General features: G+C 41.8%; 1 long non-coding RNA gene across 2 annotated transcripts; it reads right to left on the reverse strand.

Moving 5' to 3' along the window:
- Nucleotides 1–1,563: 1,563 nt before the first annotated feature.
- LOC122455184 lies at nucleotides 1,564–10,164 on the reverse strand. Of its 2 annotated transcripts, XR_006273607.1 has the most exons (4): nucleotides 9,877–10,164; nucleotides 9,241–9,320; nucleotides 7,095–7,365; nucleotides 1,564–2,178 (listed from the first exon to the last, which is right to left on the reverse strand). It is a non-coding gene; the product is annotated as an uncharacterized LOC122455184 (long non-coding RNA). The 2 variants fall into 2 exon arrangements; XR_006273606.1 differs by lacking the exon at nucleotides 1,564–2,178 and having other exon boundaries at nucleotides 6,454–7,365.
- Between the last annotated feature and the right edge of the window lie 227 nt (nucleotides 10,165–10,391).

Raw genomic sequence — 10,391 nt, forward strand, 5'->3', positions numbered from 1 at the left:
GGGGCTTCTGGCCACTCAGATAAAATTACAATGTAAAAATTTAGGTTTGGGGAGCAAAGCCATGTTACCTGCTGCAAACAATTATTATTTAAGGTTAAACTCTTGCTATGAAGTTGAACTTTGTAGCAGAATGAGCACTTAGTGACCCTGTGATGGAAACTGATCCCCATGAATTGGCTGTGCTCTGACACATGAAGCCAAAGGATGGAAGTGGTTTTTAAGAGAAGAGGTTTGCTAGTCCAGGAGGCACAAGTTGGTTTCACAAACAGGTGGCTCAGACTCCTATCACATCTTCTACTTCTCCATCTCCCACTCCCCAACCCACAATCTACACATATGACCTCATGGGGAATTCCTTATGACAGCCTGGTTCACAGATGGTTCTGCTTGAGATGCTGGCACCAATCACTACATTCTCCCTCAACTGAGGCCTTAAAGAGCAAAGCAAGAGATATCCTCCAAGTAGGTAAAAGCTTGAGCAGGACATTTAGCTTTTTACTTTGTTTAGAAACCACTTTTGCCATCAGTTATTTCAAACAGTACTTCTGATCAAAGCACTCACTTCACAATCAAAGGAATAGCATAATAGTCTCATGAAATTAATATATCCTATTATATGCCATGTCACTCAGAAGCAGTTGTCCTGATATGATGGTAGGAGTGGCCTGAGAAAGCTCCATTATGGTACCCATTGGGAGGTAGCACCCTGGAGATGGTCCACTTTGAACTAGCAAGCAATCATGAGAATACAAGAGTCTGGAAATCAAAGCTAAGTGGAAATGATTTTTCTCACTAGTATGTCTAATATCTCTTCTGCAGAATTGCTGCTTCCCATCCTTAGAACTGTGTGCTTTGCTGGTCTGGACATCATAGTTCCAAGGAGAGGGATGCTTTTGCCAGAGAACACAATGGTGTATCAATTGGATTGAAAACAGAGGCTGTATCCTGTCACATGGGGTTCTTTATTCCACTATAAAGAGGAAGGTTACTGTCTCGATCAAGGTAAATGATTCTGATTACTAAAGAGAAACTGAATTTCTGCTATACAAAGAAGGTAGGAAAGATATACCTGGAGAATAAGCTGGGATATCTCTCCCATGCCTCTTCAAGGTCTAATAGGAAATGTTAGTGGATAATTTTATAAGTTAAATTCTGTCCACCCCAAAAGATGTTTAAGTCCCAAACTCTGGTGTCTGTGAATATGATCTTACTTGGAAATAGGGTCTTTGCAGATGTAACCATGATAAGAGGAGGTCATATCAAATTAGGGTGGCCACTCAGTATGACCTCCAATATGACAGGTACTCTTAGAAAAGTGGAGAAGAGACACACACAAGCACACAGAGGAAGAATACCATCTGACAACAGAAGCAGAGACTGTAGTTGTATAGGAACAAAGCAAGTAATGCCAAGGTTCCCAGGTACCATCAGAAGCTAGTGTTACAGATTAAGTTGTATGGACCCTGTCTGAGCTCTAGATCAGCTGAGGCTCTCTGCCTTGGTGGGGGAAGGCTCTTTCTCCATTCAAGTCTGAGTAGGTGAATAATGATACTGAAGCTGAGATGGGCACAGCTCAAGCTTTATTCAGTGGCCAGAAAATGTAGAAGGAACTAAGTTCACAGATCAACTTCTCACCCCACACAGGGAAAGGTGTTTAATTTTAAAGGATAAAGACAGAGGCAAGAGTTGTTGTTCTTTAGTCACTAAGCCAGGTCTAACTCTTTTGCAACCCATGGACTGTAGTGCACCAGGCTCCTCTCTCCATGGGATTTCCCAGACAAGAATACTGGAGTGGGTTGCCAGTTTGTTCTCCGAGGGATCTTCCCAACCAAAGGATCAAACCCATGTCTCCTTCATGGCAGGAGGATTCTTTACTGCTGAGCCGCAAGGGAAGCACAAAGTCAGGAAGAGTGAATCTAATTATGGAGAGGCATGTGCATTAGTCTACCAGGGAAGTGGCAGGGCTTTTTCAAGGGAATAGGGGGCCACCCTCTTTTCATTGTTTTTTGCTTCTAATGTCCAGTCATGGCCACCAGATGCTATGTCATTTAATATGCTAACGTAGTCAAATCAGCATATAATAAGACTCAGGGTCTGTTGAAGGTCAGATTCATCACCATTTTGTTGCCAGATGATCCCATCTGAATTTTTGTTTGTTTGCGAAGGAATCTTTTGGGCCTAGAAAAGAGAACAACAGTCTCAAAGGCCCCTTGCTGAATCATCTCACTTCAGAGAAAACAAAGCATAACTTTAGTTCCACCCTGATGCTCCAGGCCGGGTGCATCTATCTGGGACTTATCATCCCCTGTTCGGAAACCTACCACCCCCTACACCCGCCCAGGAGACTTATCACCCCCTGCCCAACTACAAATGTCATCTCAATGAAAGAATACTCAAAATATCCCGCCTGATCGACGTTTCCCTTATCGCTTCCACAAAGTATAAGTATGAAGCGTCCCTGATCCCTCTTGGCACTCAGCCTGGTAGTTAGGCCGACTGTCGCCCCTCCTTGCCTGAATAAAGGTAACCTACTTCTGTTGAGGTCGTCTTTCCTTTTCTGCCTCGCCGGAACTGTACCTTACAGTTTGTAGCTTCCTTTCTTATTTGTTCCAGCAGCCCTTGGAAATGAATACAAACAACAATAGCAGTTCCATAAAGGCAAACCAGCTAAGGACTCAGACCCTTCAGTAATTAAAGTTTGGGTCACCTGGACTGGGAGAAGAGCCATGAATAGTTCAGGTAAATATCAGCTGATATTTACCTGATGATGATCCCATCATGAGTTGACAGTAACAGCTTAACTTATTTTCTTCCTTATGGGTGTGTGCGTGTGTCCATTTAAACTTTTGGATGGCAGTGTATAAATATTTAGTATGAGAATGTGGGATACGTTCAGCGTGAAGGTGACCTACATTACCACTGAACAGGGATGGAATCTCTGCCACTTCCACTGAGTCCACTGGGTCACTTGTGCTCTCATCGCAGATGGCCAGGTGACACTCCTGCTCCCACTCACCCGATCCCAGGCTCAGCTGTGGAGTTCCAGTCTCTCTCAGAGTCGGGGCTCCACATTCTGTCAGAGGAACAGAACCAGCTCTGCACCTTCTCATCCCTCCATCTGTTCCCCATAAAAAGCTCCCAAAAGCCCCTTTCATCTTTTTGCTGATCTCAATTACAGGCTCTCACCTTCCCATTGCATGAACTCCTCCAGTCCTGTGAATTCTGTAATTACCAGGGCTTTGATCTTAGTCATTTCTTTCCTCCCCTGACACTAGCCCCCACTTATCCAGAAACACATCATTTCTAAAATGGTCTGTTCATGTACCTTCCCTCCTGTGATATCCTCACTGGGCTCTAACCCATTAGTGAAGGAGGAAACAGAACAGGTTCCATCTTGAAAGCAGGACTCCATCTTGGGCTGGACTGTGGACTTTGAGCTATATGCCCTGTATCTATGGAAACAACATACCAACTGGAAAACCAGGCCCCCCAGAAGGAAGAGCCCCAGGCTTGAAGCTAGACTCTCCGAAGCCTAAAAGAATACACTAATTATCTGTGTAACTAAATAGAATCATACATTCTATTATGCTTATTGGGGTGTGACCACAATTGGGGTGTGAAAATTGTACACTGTTAAGTACCTAGGCCTAAGGCATATGAATCACAGGTTAACTTTAATTGTATCTTTCTTTTTCCTTTGTTCAGACTAGTTTCAGGGAATTTGGGGAAGCAGGTTTGTGCACATACTCTTAGGGTATATAAGGTTTTCACAAAAACTGATTGGGGTCCTTGGGTAAGGGGAGACGCTGCCTTGGGCCTGTTAGTGTAATAAACTGCACTCCACTATCTGCATTGTCCTTCTGAGTGAGTTTGTTTCCCGGAACCTATGCCTACAACATTAGTATCATGTATGTGTGCTTAATTCCTTTCCATTCATTGCATGAGCTTTTGTTTAGTCAATGAAAAAAAATGCTGCCTGCCATATTGATAAACAAAGGATGTTTTGTAGCCATCAAGCCATCAAGTTCTGGATGTCATCATCATCACCCTTCTGGATGGTGTGCCCTGAGGGAACTCAAGATGGAAACTGAATGCTCATCATCAATCCATCAGACACTGCAGCCATCCCCAAAGAAGCACCTTGAGGAGATTCAGGATGGGAAAACACAGGATACTGGCCCCAGATAGCTGAGGTGCATATCAAAGTAATGATTTCAGTGAGTCCAGACTCTTGCATCTTCCCAAGCATAGAAAAGTGCTAAATTACTTAACTTGACATATCTACATTTCTTTAATTAACAGTAATGCTTTGATGTTCTGATTACCTGGTCTCAGCTGCAAAAACTCCAAAATATCCTGGCTCCTTCCTTACCACTTCAGAGCAGTCCCTTAGAGTTACCTGAAACGCTGCATTCTGGAATTAAGTCCTTAGTTCTGTTCATCACATAAAATATAAGTACAATTCTCAATTTTTAAGTTGTGCTTTTTTCATCAGTCTATAGTTTCATCACCCCTAATTCCATATCCCTTAAGATTTCCACCTGGCTTGAAATTCTTCCTTTTTGCTCCTTTGCCCATTAAAGTTTATAGATCATCAAGTCATATTTACACTTCACCAAAAGTATTTTTGTTATTGTTGCCTGATGCACTCTTGTTGGCATTGTCAGCACTAGTTCTACAATCACAGGAACAATAATTGTAAAGACGTTCACATATAGCAAGTGTTGATGATGCTCCCAACAATGTGCTGAGTTCTCTCTCTGGATTATTTTACAATCCTAACCCAAACCTCACGAAATAGGTGTTATAATTATTTTCATTTTACTGATAAGGAAACGGAACTTATGAAGGTTAAGCAATTTGCCCAAGTCACAAAGCATGGAAAACTCTACTTCATTTTTTGACAGAAAGTGCTTTAAGCAGAAACCATCCACACAAAAGATATTCTGGGAGATCTAAGGGTCCTAACTAAGGGTTTGGGATGTCCAGCTTTCAGACTCACTGAACTGTCCTGGTTCTTAAAGGAAGTTTGCTTTTTGCCAAATTTAACCCCTCAAATTAGATGATCTCATTTCCTTCAGGAGAGATTGGCCTCAGGGAGCAGTGACTCATGCAAAGGTCTACATTTTCACATTTGCCAGCAAGCTGGTTGGTGGGAACAGGACTTTGAATTGTTGATTTTAAAAAGTCACAATCTAAAAGTTGAGAGTTATGTTTTGCTTGGTGAGTTTTTTAGAACTTCAAGCCTAGGAGATAGCATCTCAAGTAATGATGAGAGAAATTGTCCCAGGAGGCAGGGGAAGGAGTCAGGTTATATAGAATTTGCAACAAAGGGCAAGTAGTCTGAACATTGAAAGTGTTTTTGTGAATTAAGGCCAGATTATCTCAATTTAAGGAACTGAGCAGTTTTCTATGTGTGGGAAGATTCAAGAGGCTGGGCTCACTGAAATCATTCCTTTCATATGCATCTCAGCTATCTGGGGTCAGTACCCTGCATTTTTACATCCCGAATTCTTCAGGGCTCACTGTAGGAAGTGGCTGCAGGCTGATGGCTGCTGGATCGCAGGTATTGTTCTCCTTCCTGGTTGTCCTTAGGGCTCAGAAATTCACATTTGGAGGGCCGAAATCACTGATGACTGTAACACCCTTATTTACTGATATAGCAAGAAATACTCCATTTCTCAGAATCCTATAACTTGATGGTTTCAAAGCAGAGTTGGGCAGGGCTAAAGACGGCGGTGCCCAGGTGTTACCATGAAGGCCAGACTGAGAGACAGGGAGACAGACTGAGCTTTAACTACCACAGGTGAGCTTTTGTATATGTATATGTACGTATATATATACATGTGTATATGTGGTATAATATGTACATGTGCACACACTTAGGATGTGTATATATGGTTACTTGTACTCACATATGAAATGTACACAATATGCATGTGCATCTATACATTTACATGAATATACATGTGTTCATGGAATGTATGTGTGTATACTGGGTTGATTTTCACCTCGAAACAACATTCTGATGCTTTAGTAACATAGTTTGAGACCCACAGCTTTAAGACTACCTACTCACTGTAACAGAAAACAACAATTAAAAAAAAAAAAAGCTGAGGGTCAGAGAGATTAAATCTATAGGAAAACAAACATGAATATTTAATGACAACTACTAACAAGTTTCCTCATTGTGATCAAATGAATGTTCCCTGGGTCTTCTCTCTTGAAAGACAGGAGTAGGAACTCTTGAGGATAAGTGTGAGTAATTGGTACGTTTCAGGCCTCAGGCTAGGATATGGCTGCTAGTCTGGGGCTCAGTAACTCAGAACTCTTATCAGTCAGTAAGGAGTTACCACATGGCATATTGATCAGGTCAGAGTGCTGCAGTGACTTCAGACATCCTCAATGGGACAGGTGGGGGACTGTACTGCCTTCATTGCTGATCTCCAGCTAGCCTGGGAATCTCGGTGTCTGCAGGCTTGGTTATAGAAACACATTTTATCCTCCAGATAATTTTTATAATTTTACTCGTTACTTTTCAGGCTGAGTTCAGCAGCCCCTGTAAACCCAGCCAGGATCTGCAACTTTACTCTTAAATAATGATCTCATTGGGTTTCTAATGTAGTGCACTGGTAAAGAGTTTGTCTGCCAATTCAGGAGATGCAGGTTCGATCCCTGAGTCAGGAAGATCCCCTGGAGTAGGAAATGGCAACCCACTCCAGTATTCTTGCCTAGAAAATTCCATGGACAGAGGAGCCTGGTGGCTATAGTCCACGGAGGTGCAAAGCGTCAGATATCACTGATCAACTGAGCACGCACTCACACAGGGATCTTATTAAGAAACAGGTCCCACAGAACTAGCATAAGGATGTGCTGTGCTGTGCTAGGTTGCTTTAGTCGTGTCTGACTCTTTCCGACGCTATGGACTACTGCCCACCAGGCTCCTCTGGATAACAGAAGCCAGTATTTCAAAGCCAAGGTTTATATTTTTTTCATCTCATGAAAATTTGTCTCTCACAGCCCCCAAGAAAAGAGAAAAAAAAAAAGAAATAGAAATGAAAACATGTAACCAGCAATGAAGACAATTCTCTTACTTCAACTACACCTAGGGTAACTTGATCTTTAGCTAGAAATGGCCAGTCTCATCCGGATTTGGGTTCGGAGAACCAAAAAGCAGGGGCCTCCTGTGGGGAGGGAGGTGGGTGATCCTTGCCAAGGCCTGCTGTTCCATTCAGGGAAATGGAGATTCTGTTCTGTGTTATAGGTTAGCACACGGAGCTCCTGATTTCACTTGATTCTTCTTAGATTGCAGCCTGCCAACTGGTGTCCATCAAATGGCACTAAGGCAAGATGACATCCTTCAGGCTGTGGACAAAGAAAAAATGTCAGTAAAAAAAAAAGTGTTGTGGCTATGGAGCCATCAGCCACTGCAGATGCCCCATTCCCATAGTGAATCTGAGAATTCAAGATGGAGAAAAACAGGATACTGGCCCTGGATAGTTAAGATGCATATCAAAGGAACAATTTCAATGAATCAAGACTCTTATATCTTCTCATACATAGAAAAACACAAAAATCATTCACTTGAGATGTCTGGTTTAGTGTGTGTCTGTGTCTGTGTGTGTCTGAGATTAGCTTTTGATGTTACAGTATGTGCGCTTTTTTTTTTTTCACCAAAAACTTCTATATCGCCCCTACCTTACCTCTTTGGAACAGTCCCTCAGAGCTATCTGAGAGGCTGCCTTCCTGGGCTGTAGTTTTCAGTAATGTCCTCAAATAAAATATAATACTCAACTTTTAGGTTGTACACATTTTTCAGTTGACAAGACTCAAAGAGCAAACACAAAAGGCTAGTGCAGCCTTATTTTTTAGGAAATTACTAACAGAGACATGTTCTTTGCAAAAATTTATTTTAAGAAAAGGCTTGTTCTAGTCCTAATCTGGAACAGACCTTTTTGTGTGACATAATGCATAAACCTTATCCTAGGAAGAAATTAGCATTGTGGATAAGTGCTTTAGCATTTTTACAAAAGACATTAATGGACTAAGAATTCTTCCAGAATATGACACAAATGAACATGTCTACAAAACAAAAACAGACTCACAGATATAGAGAACAGACTTGGAGGAGAGGGTGGAGAGGGGTGGAGTGGGAAGTTGGGTTTAGCTGATGCAAACTAGTATATAGATGATGGATGAAAACAAAGTCCTACTGTTTACCACAGGGAACTATATTCCATATCTTGTTGATAAACCATAATGGGAAAGAATATGAAAAGAATACACACACATATACATATACACACACATATATATACTAACTTGCTTCAGTTGTACCCGACTTTTTGAGACCCTATGGACTATAGTCTGCCAGGCTCCTCTGTCCATGGGATTCTCCAAGCAAGAATACTGGAGTGGGTACCCATTCCCTTCTCCAGGGGATCTTCCTGGAGGAGCTTCAGGGATTGAACTCACATCTCTTAAATCTCCTGCATTGGCAGGCAGGTTCTTTACCACTAGTGCCACCTTAACGGAATCACTTTGCGGTACAGCAGAAATTAACAAACATTGTAAATCAACTATACTTCAGTAAAATTCTTTTAAAAGAACTATTCTAGACCTCAGCTGCAAACCTGCTCTGCTGACCACCAGTTTTGAGAGGGGCTGACAATACTGACTGGGTTCCCAGGACTGTACAAAGACTCTACTCTGCTTTTAGCAGCTGTGCTGCTCCTTGCATCCACATTTGCAACCATTTAACATCATTTTCTATAAAATTTCCTACTCAAAAGCAGTCTTTGAATTGGCTTGTAGGAAGTCTTAGCCCTTGGAGCATGCCTAACTAAAGTTATAAGAAACATACAATATAGTGTAGAGTGAGAGGAAGAAATAATAGCTTACATTTTGCTTGATGATTTCGATTATTTGCAAATACCTATTATCTCCTTTGACAGCACCGTAAGGATCACTGGCACCATTTTAAGGGTGAGGAAGTGCAGGGTTAAGAAGGTGAAGTGATCTGCCATAAAGCTCATGGCTAACAAAGAATGGTTCAGGTTTTACTTAGACCCCCATTTGTTTTTAAATTGTGATGTTTTGGAGTCTTTCCTTGTCACTAGATGTTCATTCAGAAGAATGCTTACAAATCACCATTCACTGCTGGAGTAGCAAGAATGTACAGGATTATGGGGAATCAAACCTGCCTGGCATATACAAACCTTCCCAGAACTCTCTCCTTACCCTTGTACCAGGACAACTTGGGGAGGACAGACACCAAGGTGGTGGCTCCAGGCATCTCTGTACCTATGGACACACAGCACCTGAAAGACAAATGATGTTGTAGGAATTTGAAAGAGAAAAGTAAAGATGCTTTTCCCAAAGCATCCTTTGTTTTCCACCAGTAGTCACCACCAGAGTACATCTGGTTTGTCTTCTCTCCTCTCTCAGCAATCCCTCAATCTGCACTCTCCTTTATCCTTCAAGAAGAGAAGGTGAAAAGGATTGTAACTGAGCAGGACCCTATGAAGCCTTCCCAAAATAGATGCCCACATATGTCCTTCACCTGCCTTTTATCTGTAGAAGGACTTTAGTCAAGGAATAAATTTAATCAGAGGAGTGAGAAAATGCAGAAAGAAAGGAAAACAGTCAAGTTAAGACAAAATAATAATACATTAGCCATTAAACAAAGTCAAAGACCTTTCTTGGCTCTTCCTCAAGGACTATGGGTAGTATTGTCAGTCATGTCCTTTGAGCTGTTTTGCAGATATTGAAACCTGCACCAGGTGGAAGAAGTTAACTGTTTGCTACCCACAAGCACATAGACCCCCAGACCAGCTGAAACAAAGAGATGGGTGATGCTGACTCTCAATTACTCACCACCAACCAGTCAGAAGAATGTCCAGGAGCTGATCACGCTCTGCTCCTTGAACCATTGCTATTAGACTCCTCATTACCTCCTCCAGGGCAAAACACATAGTCTTGAGGGCATTCCTTGTGGTCCCCTTTACCTGACAAAACAATAAAGTTATTTCTTTCTACCTCACCCAACACTGTGTCTCTGAGATCTAATCCAGCATTGTTTTACAGAGACCAAATTTCAGCAACAGGATTGCAGATGTTTTTACTCTTGTTGTTAGTACATGTATTAATAGCATATCATTTCTGAATATTTGGCTCTGGAAGTTCCAGAATAAGAGCACTGATACAGTTACAAAACAGAGTCTTCCAAACATAATACTCTGAGAGATTATTAACAGAAAGGAAAGACTTTGAGTCAGCCTTTTCAAGGCTTTTCAATTTGTGCTTTGAACTTTATAGTTGGGGTGGAGAGGAGCAAAATCTGCTAGGCAGGCAGAGTGAGCATATATGATTTTCTTCTACAGACTTGGAAA

The sequence above is a fragment of the Cervus canadensis genome, chromosome 17 (assembly GCF_019320065.1).
Source record: "Cervus canadensis isolate Bull #8, Minnesota chromosome 17, ASM1932006v1, whole genome shotgun sequence".
NCBI lineage: Eukaryota > Metazoa > Chordata > Mammalia > Artiodactyla > Cervidae > Cervus > Cervus canadensis.